General features: G+C 40.6%; 1 pseudogene; it reads right to left on the bottom strand.

The window, feature by feature from the left end:
* Positions 1-1,720: 1,720 nt before the first annotated feature.
* Positions 1,721-2,547, bottom strand: LOC110319621 (annotated as a pseudogene).
* Between the last annotated feature and the right edge of the window lie 14,796 nt (positions 2,548-17,343).

Genomic DNA, 17,343 nt, shown 5'->3' with positions numbered 1-17,343 from the left:
TTTAACTCTTAAAGAATAACTTATGTAAGAACACTGGATGACCCAGGAAACATCTTAATGATGCAGGCACAGCCTTGGTTCTTGTATAACTCACAGCTTTGATTCAAACACAAATCTCATTCCTTACCGAACTTTGCACCATTTTAGTGAAGTATTAACTCCCCTCAAACATAATACAGAAATAAATGTCCTAGTTTTTATATAAAAGACAAGAACTTTTGACATTCTGAGTCAGGGGTGGGGGCTTCTTTGCAAATTCATGTTCTGTAGACAATCAATTGGGTTCCAGAGAATTATCAAAGATGACCTTCACACTATTCTTGTCTTTGCCAATCAACTACACATGATCTTGGGAGATTTGCTTCTTCCAAAAGACAGGGCCTAGAAGTTTGAAAAACGAAAAGTGCTTAAAGATGAACAAATACAGTTTTGTTTGGACTCTTAGCACAAATAGGTTTGCTCAATGGAGAGGTAGCATGAACAAAAGAAGAGTAGCCGGGCATACCTAGGGGCTAGTGGAACCTTAGAGATCCTTATGATGTCAGGCTGTACCCAGATGTCTGCTGAACTGTGGGAAACAGCCTTTAGTGGAAGGTGAATTAAGTTGGGTCTAATCAATTATTTACCCATATCATGGAGTTGGATGAATGATAACATGGTTTGTTTGCTTCGCTTTGCTTTTTATTTCTGAGATTGCAATATATCATGCCATTTTCCCCTTCCCTTTCCTCTGTCCAAATCCTCCCATGTGGCCTCGATCCCTCCCTTTACTCTCTCTTTCAAATTCATGGCCTTCTTCTGGAGAAAGTTCCCGCTAGTCAAGGAACAACAGAGAAAGCTCCCAAGGATGCTGAGAGCAGGAGAAATAGTCTTTCCCATGGAAGAGCACTCCACTCAATCCCATTGGTTATCCAAATACCAAATAGCCCTGAAAACACACATAGAATAACATTATACAGACGGAGCAGGCTATTCATTTTTTTCTTTGAGACAAGGTCTCTGTCTATCTCAGGCTAATCTGGGACTTATAATCCTCCTGCCTCAGACTCCTGAAGAAATTTTTATACCTGTCTTTCCAAATGACTAAATGGTTGAAATTAATTTTTAACCTCATAGGCAGAAAATAATAAAATACCTTGAAAGCATTCAGTCATGGATAATAATTTATTGGTTATTTTAAAATTATCTTTCTTAGCCATGTTTGGTAACTTATGTAAAAAAAGCAAGCAATGAACTCTATACTAAAGTCAATAATATATCAGTACTGACTAGGCAGTATTGTACAGGCATGTAAATCCCAACACTTAGGAAGACCCCCACACATTTCTGGTCTACCTAGAATTTCCAGGCCCACTAGTGTTACTACATGATAAAGCCTTATTCAAAAAAACTATTAAAAAAAAAAGTACTTTCTGCTTTGCTAATTCGAAACTGCTCCCCATCCCCCTGAAAAAAACTATATAAAAAAGTACAGCTAAAAGAAACCCACTAAAACAAAATCATTTCTCAGGTAGCTAAGCATTTAGCAAATCCCGCACAAGACCATGAGGAGCCGTCATTCGTGATGGATGCTGATTCGTCTGCAGTCTCTACTCTGCTGGGAGACAGGAGAAGGGGCTTCTGAGCACTGCCGTCCAGGTCTTTTCTTAGCCATTATAGGGATCACAGAATGTTTTTCTTTGCTTCTCCCATTCCCCTTAGATCAGAGTAAAAATCTTGTCTAAGGCGGCATATTTGGGAGTCGGGCATTTTTCTTTATACCGCTTCTAGTTTTAATGTTTCTCATGATCTTGCTGTGAACACATTCTGGACATAGCAAATTCTTCCACTCCTGGTTCTGGGATAATACAGTCTGGTCACAGGAAGAGAAAATTCATCCTTTGGGGAGTGTCTGGAACCCAGGTCTGACCAGCAAGAACTTGTAGGCGAACCTAGCCTTATCTGCAGGGAGCTGCCTACCATGGGCAACACACCATCTGAATCCAATGGCTTGTGGCAGAAAGGCCTCTACCTTAGAGGGAAGAGGACATCCATTCCTAGACATTGCCCGGGCAGCTCTCATGGCACTCCTTGTCCAGGCTACAAATGTGGATCACTACAGTGAAGTTAGAATTTCCAGGATTCCACTCTCCTGCTTCCTACTTTGGCAACTGCTTGGAAGACCGATTCCTCTGACGACTAACTTGGGTGTCTTGGGACCCTGCTTCATTCTGGTCTCACGAGATGTATTGGGAATATAACATTCTTGTTTAGAATATGAATGTCTCCGAAGTCTCAAAGAAATCTCAACTTTCTTGCCATCAAGTTATGATAACGACACCACTCCCGAAGAGTGCTCCGGGACACATCATTAAAGGAGGCAGGTTGGGTGGAGGACAGGTGTTTGGTATGGTTCGTGTTGGGAGTTTGAGTCCCTCATGCCTCACCAGAGAATGGGCTGGTGGTTTGTGGTCTATGGTTGAAGAAGAAACATTTGATTCTGTAGGATAGTCTGTGGTTGGCTTCCTCAGTAAATGGGACAAGCGTTAAAACTACATAAATGTTCATTTCCTCAAAGTCTGAAATTTTATCTTCAGTTTTTATTTCTGTATTTATTACCAGTCTCTCTCTCTCTCTCTCTCTCTCTCTCTCTCTATATATATATATATATATATATATATATATATATATATATATATATAAATTTTTCCTCTATCTGACCATTACATTTAACTTTAACGAAAATAAAACTCATTTACATCAACAGTGTCAAAACAGAAAAGGAAGAGAGGTTTCCTTTGTTTGTCTCCATGTAGAAAATAAAATCTAGCTTAGTTACATTTTCTCCAAAACACTTACATCTGCAGGAGCAAGATACTTTTGTCAAAACTCAGTGCTCAGGAATTTAATGAGGCTGGCAAAAGTTCACAGGCTAACTGTCTCTTTCTTCCTTGGTTAATGGTAATGATATGCCCACCTAGTGAATGTTTCTGGAAATCTTTAGATTTTTTTTTTTTAAACAACAACTTTATCCATCTATTTTACTCTCAAGACAATAAAGCAAAAGATGCTGTATCTCTGGAAAGACAGCCAATGAGAAAATTCACCTCTAGCTGGAAAAACCAATATTGAAAAGTTCCCAGATCAGCTGAACTCACCTGAAGCAAGCAACAAGGTCACTGGACTTTCCTTAAGAAAATATTATTTAACCTTTCAAATGCTTAAAAATAAATATAGCTTTGACCTTTGGTTCTACTTCAGAGATTAAGTTTCTAAGGGAAACAAAAGAAGCATAGCTTGGACCACTCTAGTCCCCACCACCCACTTTCCCCATATTTTCTTTAAGGTTTCAGTAAAATAAAAACATTATAAATAATTGGAGACTATTTTGTCAATTAGGTTTATTTTCTCTTGAATTCCAGTTCCTTCAAGACTCTGGTTGTAATTATTCCCCTTTTAAACCTTGCCCAGTGTTTAAGTCTTATTATTATATCTGGTATCTATTGTGCTCACAAGTTCATGATTTTTCTATGATGAAAAAATAAAAATAAGAGTGATGACAACTTTTATGACATCAGTTTTAAACTCATTTTGGTTTATTTAGCAGTTATAATTAAAGATTTTATAGTACTTTTATTGTTCATCTCCATTGTATAACGTGTCCAGTTTCATAAACACTAATTCCTCAAGTATATCATATTTTGACCATATCATGCCCTTCCCCCATTTCCAATACTCTTGCTTTTTGAAGAACTACTAGCATCACATAGACTGGTTAAGACTTCATTTATTAAAAATGTATCTTCCTGAACTTTTTTTTTTTGGTTGTACATTTCTGATTTATGCTTGTTTTTGTTTTTATTTGGTTTGGTTTTGTATAGTTTTTGTGTGCTGTGGTATCAGTAGCCCTGACTTTTATTATTATTAGTTTTAAAACTCTTTTTGATAAAAATGTGGAGAGTATACCCAGGATTGATCATCAGCCCCTAACACTCCCATAGACTCATGCCTAATCCTTCAGTCTCCTGCCTGGTGTTTCTCTTCTTGGCCTCTGCAGTTTCCTGCAATTCTAATTCCCTGTCTTGGTTTCAGATGCAGTCACTGATTTTCTCCTTCATGTGTTAAAATTTTGTATTTTTCATTTGTAGGAGACAAGATGAAACTTATATCTTACAATTCCATTTCCTACAGAGTAGTTTAAATGGAAATAAGAAGTACTGGCCTTTTAATAATTGTGACTTATAGCACACACCAGCAAGGAACGATGTCACCATCCAAAGCCTGGATTTCACAACTGCATTTGTGCCACATCAGCTTAGTAGATGAAGTGCTGATCTCTGGCTCTTTTCCTTTGAAGGAGGCCTCATGTTACCAGATAATCTAGACTCGTGACCAGGTCAACAGGAAACTCAGAAGACACTCACTTATGTGGCTTAATGAGCTGTTCGTGCTAAGGAATACAGCAAAAGAGAGCAATTGACAAGCATGGTGGCGATTTATATAGTAAACATTCTTTCTCTGTGTCTCTACCCCTCTGTGTATGTCTCTCTGTCTCTCTTTGTCTCTGTCTCTCCATCTTTCTGTCTCTCGGTGGTCTCTTTCTGCCTCTTCGTCTCTCTCTGTCTCCCTCTGTCTCTGTCTCTCTGTCTCTCTCAGTCTCTCTCTGTTTATACATTCCGTTGGTGTTTCTTGAGAATAAGAAGGCACTTTACCATTGTCTCCACTTAGAAAAAGAACTGTAATAGTCTCAATTAGCAACTTAATGAGATTTAGAATCACTTGGGAGATTGACCTCTTGGCATGCCTGTGGGGCATTATCTTTATTAAGTTAATTGAGGAAGCAATAATTGTCTTTCATGGGTGCTATTACTCTCTGCGCCAGAATCCTGGACCTGTGCAAAATATCAAAAGTGTGCTGAGAACATGAAATCATCTTGTTCTGCTTATTGCTTATGGATGTCATGTGACCAGCTGCCTTATCCGAATGCCGTGAGTCCCCCAGTGATGTACTTAAAGTTACTACTTATAACCTAACTTACAACATTAAACCGTGGTCCAAAATATAACCCTTGTTCCTTAAGTTGCTTTTGTTGAAGTATTTTAATCACAGCAACAAAGAAAATAGCTAACACAGAAAATAAGCCAATATAGATGTGGCTCTCTGAATTTTCCTTCCAAAGCAGTGCTCAATCTCTGTTGTTAGAGAAGTTATTATGGTCCAAATAAAGGACATGAGAATTTTCTGACTAACTCACACCTTCAAGTAATACAGTTCTTCCTGGTAATTTAGTCATCTCTATCTTGCATAAAGTTGCTCACTTACAAAGCTTTTAAAAAATGATTATGTGGTGAAAAAAAAGTATTGTTTATTCTTAAGGAAGGACCACAGTATAGAACCTCATTGGATTTTGAGTGAGACTTTCAAGAATGACCTCCCTTGGAATGGCATGCCGGTACTGTGTTCCTCATGGATGAGTCTGGTCATCATGGGTTCATAAGGACATAGGAGCACAGTCAGACCATGGTCAGACATGCTATAGCCATTGAATGTGCTCTTGGGAGTATGTGGCTTTCTCTTTCTCTCTTCTTTGGGATTCAGTTCTTTCATTTGTAAAGTAAAGGAGATTAGATAAAGAGGTCTTTCATGTTTAAAAGTATTTCATTGTTATAGGCATTTATTCATAAACTCCACAGAACCTACACTTTTGTATAATACATTTTACAATGAAATGGTCTCACCTCTTGTTATTAAGTGTGCTATCAACCATTGTCTCTTTGAACACACACACACACACATACACACACACACACACACACACACACACACACACACACACACACATCATGTTTTGGTATTTTTTAAATTAGACACAGACAGTGACTCTCAGAATGGATTTATCTCTGCCAGGATTCTATATGATGCATCCTTAAACTGTGACTTAAACAAGAACTGTTTTCTATCTGGATTTTCTAAAGTAACTTTAATTGTATGGTTAATGAACAGGGAATCTCCTGCTTACGTCTCACACATTGTATCAGATGGCTCTGGTTTTGAAGGCTACATGTTGTAGACCTTGGCAGAGACAGACAGAGCTAGAAAATCTGGGAACCAAGAAAAGGAAGAGTAAATCCTTAAGATGATTCCAATTCTCCTTTTATATTTTGTTTCCAATTAAAAAAATTGGCAAGGTAACAAAAGAACCATCTTTTCTGATATTTACCCATGTGAGTGAGCTGGTGACCAGTTTATCCTTGTGGATTTCAGGAGCTGAACTTTTAGGTTATATTTGATCTTGTACTTGAACTACAAATGATTTAATGATGAACTAAATAAAAGTAGCCCCTTTTGAATCGAGATGGAGTGAGTTTCCACTGTTAGACAGTGTGCCTTTCTTCAGAGAGTGAAGTATTGGGTGTTTGAGGCTGGGTTTGACTACAACGTTAGGCTCTGTCTCAAAGGAGCCAAAGGAGAAGCCCTGTGGGAAAGAGATTACAATGTTGGAAAGATGTTTCATCCCAAGCCAACCTGCAGTGGTTGTTCTGGTCTGTACTGAATGATTCCTGTTAAAGGGCTTCACTAAGGATAGGGAAATGAACTGTTGATTCTGTTAGTTATACCAAAGGAGGGCAGATACCATGTTGAGTGAGGAGTTGGTGAGGTGAGGCAAGCTTCCATAGAAAACTGAAGAGAGTGACAGTTGGGAACCACATTTCTTAGAGAGACAGTTGTGGTAAGGAGACAAAGAAAAGAAATAAAAAACCTTTCCCAACTAAATGATCTGCCTTTGGGTAATATTTTGCAAGGAAAAAAAAAAACAGGATGAGCAAGCCTTAGAAACGTAAGAAGTCACTTCATATCTTTTAAAATAACCATGATTGTGTGGAAAACATTGTATCTCACAGACAAGATGGCAGTCCTCTGCAGTTATTGGCTAAATGTGCCAACTTCTTCTGAGGTGAGACTGTTTTATGAGTTATGTGGCATCCTTTAACTTTGGCATCCTATGAAAGAGAGAACTATCTCAGGTTATCAGTAACCATGTTATGGAGCCGCAGAAAACAGTGTGGCCCTGTAGCCTGTGTCAATAAAGATCTCTATTTTCTGGTGCTTTCCTGAAGCCACTCTCTTGAACATGGTAGCTGAAAATCTCCTGGCCCAATTGTTTTAGCTGAGTGAGCATGCTAACAAGGCAGACATTAAGTCATATATTTTGTTAAGCAAAAATAATAAGCAAATACTGTTCTGTTTCTGGGGCAAGGAAGCATACATTGTACTGAGATCTACTTTTAATGATTTGAGTATGTGTGATGGTTACCTGGGTGACTAAGGAGATGAGGAGATAGGGAAGAATCAGACAAGTCTTATGAATAGAAATTTTACCTCATTTTCTGGAAGGAGCTTTTGAAGTATGGGTGGGATGTTTGGACTATTCTGAGGAGCCAGGAGCATTTCTTTCTTTCTTTTTTTTCTTTTAAATATCATAATAGTGATTCCAGTGTATTATTCTCTGTTCAAACAATGATATACAAGAAGCTCAGTCAAAGAGCCCAAAGAGGTAATTTCTGAGGAAAATAAACAGGAAAGAAGGCAATTTAATGAGCTACTTAACATAAGACATGGGTGGTAAGTGGTTAACTGTAAGGGAAGAATTCAGGTGGCTATAGACCTGATTTGAAAAGCTTTCCAGTTTTGAAAAAGCTTCTATTGGAAGGTGAGCTAAAGGGCATCTAAGTGCTGCTCAGTTTAGCACCGAGGTTTGTAGGGAAGCCCAAGAACCTATGATTTTAATCTGCATGGTGTTCTCTGTCCTTTCACCATAATTATATTGTTCTTCAAAGAGGGAGCCAAGTACGCTGTGGAAAAGAAAACCTGAGCTCTTTCTCCAGGGAGGAATCATTTAAAATCAAAGAGCCTTGATCATGATACTCAGGTCATCTCACTTCTGTTGGAAAATAGGCTCTTACAAGGTGATGCCTGTGCATAAATAGTTTTCTGAAGCGTGGAGCTCTGTTCCAGAAGAGTCTTGCTGGGGATGTAGAGGTGAGTTTTTCAAGGCTAAGGTGGGAAGTGAGGGAATTGAGAAGTTGTAGAACTGGTCTCTAGTTTGTTGAGGGAAAGACCCTCACAGGGGACTTCTCTAGAGATTCATGAGGATTGAAGGAAGCCATTGCTCAGGTGTCCTGCGTTGTTGATGAATTCAAGCTCTTGGAAGCTGTTACAGAGAAGAAAGGGAGAGACGAAAGGAGGACGCCCAGTCCATTTCTAAGCAGGACAACTCACTTGCCTGTGCCTTGCCTTGAACTACTCTCTGGACTTCCCCAGAGTGGGTGAGGGCCGAGAAGTGGACAGGATGCTGCTGGCATACTGCCCAGGCCTGACTCCTCCCTAGATGAAGGTACTTCATTCATTTCCCCAACTCTCATAAGTGTTGCTGAATGATATCAAAGTTCTGGTTCAGAACTCCAGAGGGCCTGCCCGAGGCATCTTCCCTCTGATGAGGCCCTACTGCTGCTGCTCCTGTGTATTCCTGAAAACAACGGAATATAACTGCCTTCAGCTGTCTGTTTGCTGGAGGTGGGAAAGGATGCTAAAGATGCTTGAAAATGACCAGGCTCAATAATGCTGCAGATATCTGTTCATTACAGAAATGCATATCAGGAACTCATTATATGCTGAGAATTTCAGGACTGAATGGCTAAATGGAGGCATCATAACACTTCAGTGTCTTCTGGGTGAGTTTATCAAACTTGAATTTCTCCCTCTATTGTTTAGAATCATCAACTAGAAATAATCCTAGAATGCTGTTTGTACACTAGTAGCTTGAAGTTCAATTTAATAAAAGGTCGGTGGGATAGTTTTAATATTTCTATTTAGTTAGAAATTTTAAAGAATGAGATTTCACATGAAACCAAGTTTCTGGCTGCTTTAAAAATAAAAATTCCAATAACATAAGAGCGAAACTCCTAGAAGGCAATGATCACATGCAACTAAAAGCAGTTTTCTGTCTACTCTGCTGCATTTCCTACTGTGGCCTGTTGTATTATATGTGGCCCACCTCACTTACTGCCTTGGAAACTCCTGTAGACATTTAAACTTGAAGCATCTTTCCCAATGACAAGGTCCCATAGAGTTTGCTATATTCTTGAAACCATTACTAATGCCCTTGGTTTGGAAGAATTTTGGGGAGCTTGCCCATACTTATTTGAGATGATCTCGAAAGTGTCCTTGCATCACTGTGACAAACACCCAAGGAAAACAATGTAAAGGGGAATATACTCACTTTGTCTCATGGATTCTGAGGTTTTAGTCTATAGTTGGCTGACTTTGGGTCTGAGATAAGGCAGGAGTCATTGCAGAGGCCTCAGAGATGCTTACCTCATGGTGATGAGGAAGTAGAAGGAAGAGTTCAAGACCAGGTATATCTTTCAACATCAATCCCCTCTGTGCCTACTTCTCCAACTGGCTGTAGGTTCCTAAAACTCCTTTGGCTATGACTGCTTCAATGTGGTTAGCCCATCAATGAATTCAGAGTTCTCTTACTTCAAACAACTCCAAATTTCCATTAACTGGCAACCTAGCCTTTAACACTCGAACTTTGTATGTGGGGAATATGGGTGTTGTATATTTACAACAGTGACTGCCTTTATTTCCTTGAAGTAGATCACAGCATTGAGAAAAACATGATCTTCAGATAAATTTGATAACTACAAAAATCACTCCCTAATTTCTTTCATTCTTCTAAGGATAGTAATTTAGTGCCTATCATATGGGAAATGTATAATTATTCAATTTGTATGGTGATGACTCTCACAGAGCCATGTTTTCCCTCTAGCACTGAGAAAACATCCAGAGGGAGACAGGTGGTGTACAGACATCAAAGGCTGAATGGGGGCTTGACTCGCTCCAGCCTGTCAATGGTCAGTGCTGTGGCCTCCAAGCTGGCTTGATGTCAGCATTTTTCTGCAGAACAAAGGAGGATACAGAGTCAGTTGAGCCTTAGCAATAGCTTTCATACTGTGAGTGACAAGTTTGTTCTGGCAAAAAAGCTAAGGACATTGCCTGGGCCAAATTGGACTAAGACACCCAGCCCAGGAGGAAAAAACATACTCTCAGGCAAGAATCCTGCTGAGATCTTGGGGATATTGAGTCTAGGGCAGGTGCTTGAGGTAGCTCGGGTAGTTTCCCCTAACCATTATCACCATGAACAATATGCTGATCTGAAATAGTCTCAGGCATTTCCATCCTTGGTTCACCCCACCCCCCATCTCCCAGTGTTTGATTCATTTTCGGGAAGCTTCGGAGGTATGGCCACATTGGAGAGTGCACATATCTCACTCAGGCCTGCTGCCATGATGCCCTTCCCTGATGGACTCTAGCACCATGGAACTGTAAATCCAAAGCCTTCCTTCTATAGTTGTCTTGATCATGGTGCTTTATCAAAGCAATAGAAAAGTAATACAGGCAGGAGAGTGCTACTAGAGGGAATGCTATGTCCTCTCTTGCTGAAACTCAACCATTCTTACTGTCCTCTCTCCTCCCCTCCCCACCATTCCCACCCCTCCCCTCCCTACTTCCCTTCTTTTCCCAACCTCTTCATCTTCTCTCCTTCACTGGCCTCCTCTTCCCCTCTCATTCCCCCTCCCATTTTCCACCCTGTCCCTTCTTCTCTTCTTCCCTCTCCTGTTCCTCTTCCTTTTCCTTTATCCTTTCCTATCGATGATATTCAAATGTATTTAAGGGTGTGGTATTCACAATTTGATTTGTATTCATATTAGCTTTGAAATAAGTGACTCTCCCCTTTCAACAGAAAAGACATTACAAGATTTGAGTCCTTTATGATAAATCTAAGCTGTCTAAATAGCATCTGGGACAAAGGATGAGTCTGTGATCAGGTATACCTCTGAAACCATAATGCAATGAAGGAACCAGGAACCCTGTATAAAGCCACCAAGGCCTACCACAAATAGACTCACTCAGAGCAGGGATAACTCCTCTGTGAAGGGAGCCCACTTCAGCCCTCACTCTAGTAGCATGGTCTCAGTGAGGATGAGGTGACCTACCCTCATTAGATCTTTACCAGAGTAAACACTAGATAAATCCTAAACCTGGGAAGTTGGAATAGTGACAAACAGACACATTTCAACCAGAGATAAGCCTGAAAACCAATGGTGTGTAAGAAAGCCAATAATTAGAAACGAGAATGAAGAGGCAAAAAATCTGCTCAGCTTGGGGGGAAAAAATCAAAGTTTTCTGCTGTAGAAAGAATTATTTATTCTTATTATTTTCCAGGTCTGAAGCTTTGTCGAGCTTTTTGAAAAGGCTTTATTTCCATTGTGCTCTGAGGTAACCTTGCACTGTGTTTGCCCCTATGGTGTAGGTGGGACTTATTTATTTTGATTTTAGTTTTTAGCTGTTAAGATTGTTTTAAACTTCAGGTTTTTACTGTGTAATCATTGTGTAGACTTGATGACGATAAGATGGTGATGGCTGGGTGTTGTCATGGTCTGGGTCCCTGGTCAGTGTAAGGAATGTTTGCCTTTGAAACAGAGACACATGTTTTCCTTGTTAAGGTTCCAAATGGAGGCAGATATTTAATTCTGAAATGTAAAATGATTGAATAAAATCTCAAACAAACCAAATTTGTGGAGTACTTGAACCCAAACTTTGTATCCTTAATTCTGTCTAGATTTGTTATTCCTTTTCCTTAATATAACTTGTAATAATCAGTTACAGACTTCTCAATCCATCGCCCCTAGGTGAACAGCTGCTCTTTAACATCCTTTCTTTGGTAGCCTCAGAACTTCAGTCACTATGTCTCAACTCTACTTTCTTACTTTCCATCCATTCTCTGCTCCTTGAAATCAGGCTTCTGCCCCTTCAATTTTACCAAAATCATTCTTTTGCTGTGCCTACCAAGATCCTTTGTTCCTGTATACAGTGGGTAGCTGTTCAAGCCTTGGCTCACTGAAGCACTCCGATGCTTTGATATTGTTAATTGTTCCTTCCTTCCAGTGATATCATTTCTAGGAGATCATTGTTCATTGCAGCCACACAGATAAACTGACTCCTGGATCTTCTTCTATATCATCTTCAGACATCATTAATATGAGGTACCCTATATATCTTCAGACTACATTTTGAGTGTTAGCTTTCAAATCTATTTGCTTTTAGACTATAGTCTCAAAAGCATGCTTATTGGGCAATTTATAATGGCCCTAAATAACTTTTTTTTTGTCAGTAAATTAGTGTCAGGGTCTGTGGGACCGTGAAACGCAGCCAGTTTTCTGGTCAAGCAAGGATTACTCCGGAGACCCAGTAGAAATCTCTACAAGGGACAGAACAGTGAGCCATGTTCCCAGACATAGGCACTGGACACCACAGAGTCCCAAGTCCATAATCCTGTGACTATCAGTAACACAGACAATGTCCCAAGCTCCTGGCATTCTGGCTAGACTCCACCCTCACAGTTACCTGACAATAGCCAGGTCTGCTCCTCCCCACAGCTACCCTGCAACTGCAAAGTATCCCAGCCCACTATAAAAGGGGCTGCTTGGCCCCTCCTCTCTCTCTTAAGCTCTCACTTCTCTTAGTCTTAACTCTAGATCTCCTTCTCTCCCTCCCTTCCCCCCTCTCTCCATGTGGCCATGGCTGGCCCCTCTCTTTCTACCTTCTCTCTTTCTCTCTGCCTTTCTACAATAAAGCTCTAAAACCATGGACTGCCTCTTCTCATCAAGATTTGCGTGTTGGGGCAATGGAGCAGGCTTTCCTCTAAAGAGCCATGCCTACCCTCCCACCAGAAGGCCTTCCTGCACTCCAGTCATGGCTGACAGCCAACCCAAGCTGCCCACCACACTAGCAGCCTGAGTTAGCCAGACCCTCTAGTCCCTGTGGCAAGCTGCCAGGGCTCCCCTGACCCTACCTTTGGTCCCTGGGCAAGAGTCCGTCCAAGGGCCTGTTCTCAGCTCTTCTGCCACATACAGTGATGTCTGGGTTGTCTGAGACTGAGAACCAGTTGTCTCTGGCCTCTGTGATTGCTCCCTCTCTCCCTCCTTGGAATGGGGTTCCTTGACTTCCCACAGCCAGACACCAACCTGGGCCTTGTAGAGAGTGCATGGCAATCCCCTGCATCTGCTGGCCCAGAGCAACTGGCAGGACATGGGTTCTCTCTCACCCCTTTATTTCCCCACACCCGCTGCCCACAAGGGTCCACCCATGGCTCACCTTTCTGCTATGTAATGTGATCATATATGCTTTTGGAATCTTTGCTTGATTTCACCATTATTAACTTTACATTTTCTCCCCTGCATTGTTGCAATAGTCTGTCCAGTAGTTCACTCACAGGGCCCCAAGTCATCCAAATGCTACCATATAATGGCATCTCACAGGAAGTGGGTAAGATTAATCTCAGTAACTATTCTCAAACCATTTTCCAGACTAGCTTGTCATTCATAACAAATGAAGAGAGCTGTAAAGTCTTCAACCAGTCACATGCCCCTTCTCCGGCAGGCATGCTGCTTCCTTTGATGTTTTTATAAACGAATAGAAGGCAGTTAGTCTAACAGTGTCTCAAATGGGAAAACTTTGTATGTCACCACGATGAGACCTTAATTTCTGTGCTGAGTGACTGGTTCATGCAGTCTTCTCTGCCCACAGAGTGACTGCTGAACTGCAGATAGACTGTCCCCAAGGACAGTTTAGGAGATGAATTCCATCTTCTTATAGAACACATGAAGCTTGAGGGGATTTCTAGGATAGATAAGAATAAAGGGAGACAAACTAAGCTCGCTGATTGGTCTCTGCATTTATTTTTGTCAATAGTTTTGTTTCATGAATATCAAGAGTTTCCAAGTGCTGGCTTGCCAGCAAAGAGATTATCAAAAATTTTATCGGACACCCAGACAAAAACTCATAGCTGAATTCTCAGCTAAGAGCCCCAGTTCCTTCTACATTAGTAACTTTTCTCATCTCTCATGACCAAACAAGCAGCTAATAAAAACAACTTAAAGACTGATTTTGTCTCAGGGTTTCTGAAGGTTCAGCCTATGATTGCTGGGCTCCGTGCATTTGGGGAGAAACATGATACAGGAGGACCAAGGAGACTTTTTTACTTTGTCTCTGGGCAGGAATCAGAGTGTGAGAGGAATGGGCCAGGGGTAAGATATCCCTTAGGCTCCTCACCTATAACCTACTTCCTTTATTTAACTCATACCTCTTAAAGATTTCAGAGTATTCTAAAATAGTACCACCATCTTGGGGCTATATGTTAACAGTGTAAGTCTCTGGGAAGCATTTTATATTTAAAGTCTAACACTTCCACATCAACTGGAAGCAGAGAAACCTTGTCTTGAAAAAAAAAAATTCTATAGTTGATGTTTGTGTAAGTCTTGTCCCTACCGATATGGGGGACCTGCGTCCCTCCAGAGTCCCTGTGCTCTGGGGAGGCCGACACAGAAGGACTGCCGCATGCTTTCCACATGACCCCAGGTCAGTCCTAGATAACAGGTTCTCAGTCTCCGGCATCACACGCTGAATACCAAGGAGGAGCTGAGAACAGAATCGGGGCCCCTGGGGGCGGCTCATCAGCCCCAGGGCTGAAGAGAGGAGAGGGTAGGGGGAGAGGGAGGTGCTATGTGGTTCCCATGCAGGTGAGAGTCCTTGGTCGGTCTGTGGCTGGAGTGCAGGAAGTCCTTCTGGTGGGAGGTTAGACTCGAGGCTTGTTAGGAGAAAGCCTATCCCATCATTCAAACACAGAGGGCCTTGATGAGCAGAGACCATCCATGGTTTTAGAGCTTTACTGTAGAAAGGCAGGGGGAAGGAGAGAAGGTAGAAAGCGAGAGGCCAGCAGCCATGACCACATGGAGAGAGGGGTGAAGAGAGAGGGAGAGTGAGAGAGAGAGAGAGAGAGAGAGAGAGAGAGAGAGAGAGAGAGAGAGAGAGAGCGCTAGAGATGAGAGTAAGATGAAAGCTTAAGGAGAGCAAGGAGAGGCCAAGCAGGTAACTGTGGGGAGGAGCACACCTGGCTATAGTCAGGTAACTGTGGGGGTGGAGTCTAGCCAGAATGTCAGAACTTAGGACATTGTCTACATGACTTGTAGTCACAGAATCATGGAGTTGGGGGCTCTGTGGTGTCAGCCACCTGACTCTGGGAACATGGCTCGCTTTTGTGTCCTTTGTAGAGTTTTCTACTGGGTCGCCAGAGCAAGCCTCATTCAACCAAAATAGGCTGCCTATCACAGTTCCACATATCACTTCTCTCTTCCTTTTGGCACTGCTGGCCTTTCAGATAAACCAAGCCCCATTTCCTATCCTATCTCACTGGTTTATGCTGTCCCACAGCCTCCCTTTCCCTCTATGCAGTCTCCAAATATAATAACTCTATTTCCTTCCTTCCTTCCTTCCTTCCTTCCTTCCTTCCTTCCTTCCTTCCTTCCTTCCTTCCTTCCTTTTAAAAAGCAATTTACTTATTTTTTAATTTTATGTATGTGAGTGCTTTGATTACTTGTATGTAAGTGTGTATCACATGCTTGCCTGGTGCCCATGAAGGTCAATGGGTCCTAATGTCCTGGAGCTGAAGTTACAGTCTTAAGGTACCACAGAGTTACTGAGAACTTAACCCTACTGTCTGCAAGAGCAGCAAATGTTACACAGCCCCTTTCTCTACACTATTATGGTTTATAGATGTATCTTTATTTTCCACATAGGGTGTGTACCCCCATCAGGAATTTCCAATTTCCTATGATCTCTTAAATCATATTTCTTTCCATTCTTGTCACTTTGTTCCGGTTAATAATGAAAGGCATTTGGGTCACTACTTCAGTGATGGTTGTCTTTTATTCTTAGACATTTGTGTTGTTCATTATTTGATAACCTGAGTGTCTCCAAAGAATGAGACACTCAGGAAATGGATGTGGACTTAGTGATGGCAGGTCAGGCTCAGCACTGTCTGGAAACAGTAAATTTTGCTGCTAAAGTTCTTTCCTTCCACATGTGACTTTTCCTGCCACTGTCCCATGAGGAGTGAGCTCTTTTTATCTCCAGTGGTAATACTAGAATGTCTGTGAGATAGCCACAAATAGTTTTCTTCAGTCTCTTGGAATAAGCATCAAGGTTTATCTCAAAGCATATGGGTTTTAATATGATATTTTATTATAGATTTTTAGCACACAGCTCTCAACTTGACACTTTTCTTCAATATGTTTCTATTTCACACTTCTTTGGTGAATGCTCTTATTTATTTATTTATTTATTTATTTATTTATATAATCCCTTTAAGTCTGATTTTAGGTCAGAATGATCTTTTTTAGTTCTATGCATTTGCCTGCAAATTTTATGATATCCTTGTTTTTAATAGCTGAGTAGTATTCCATTGTATAAATAAACCACATTTTATTTATCCATACCCCATTATCCATACTGGAAATGATATCTAGGTTGTTTCCAGTTTCTGACTATTATGAATAAAGCTGCTATGAACTTAGTTGAGCAAATGTCCATCTTTTGGGTACATGCCCAGGAGTCATAGAGTTGGTTATTGAGGTGGAACTATTCACAATTTTCTGAGAAACTGCCAGATTGATTTCCACAAGAGTTGTACAACTTTGCACTCCTTCCAGCAGTGGAGGAGTGTTTCCCTTGCTCTACATCCTTGCCAGCTTGTCCTGTCACTTGAGTTTTTGACCTTAGCCATTCTGACAGGTGTAAGATGTAGAGAGGTGTAGAGTCATTTTGATTTTCAATTCTCTGATCAGTAATGATGTTTAACATTTTGTTAAGTGCTTCTTGGCCATTACAAATTCCTCTGTTGGAAATTTTCTGTTTAGCTCTGTACCCCACTTTTAAATTGGGTTATTTGATTTGTTGGTATTTAATTTCTTTAGTGTTTTAAATATGTATTTTGGATATTAGTTTCTGTCAGATGTAAGGTTGGTAGTGATCTTTTCTCTTTCTGTTGTCTGCTGTTTTGTCCTACTGACTATGCCCTTAGCCTTACAAAAGGTTTTCAGTTTCATGAGATCCCATTTATTAATTGTTGTTCTTTTTGCCTGCGCTGTTGGTGTTCTGTTCAGCAAGTTGTCTCCAGTACCAATGAGTTCAAGGCTATTCCTGACTTTCTCTTCTTTTAAACTTAGTACATTTAGAGTGTAGATGTTTAGAATTGAGATGTCATCTTGGTGTATTTTCCCTTTGATGAGTATGAAGTGTCTTTCCTCATCTGTTTTGATTCAATTTGGTTTAAAGTCTATTTTATTAGATATTAGAATGGCTATTACACCTTGCTTTTTTTATCTGCTTGGAAAAATAATTTGTGAGTTCTTTACTCTGAAGCAATGTTTTTAGTTTTTGGTTTTTTTTTTTTTTTTTTT

This window comes from Mus pahari, chromosome 3, assembly GCF_900095145.1.
Source record: "Mus pahari chromosome 3, PAHARI_EIJ_v1.1, whole genome shotgun sequence".
In the NCBI taxonomy this organism is placed as follows: domain Eukaryota; kingdom Metazoa; phylum Chordata; class Mammalia; order Rodentia; family Muridae; genus Mus; species Mus pahari.
Note: the sequence above shows the minus strand (reverse complement) of the source record. Positions and strands in the feature narration are given on the sequence as shown.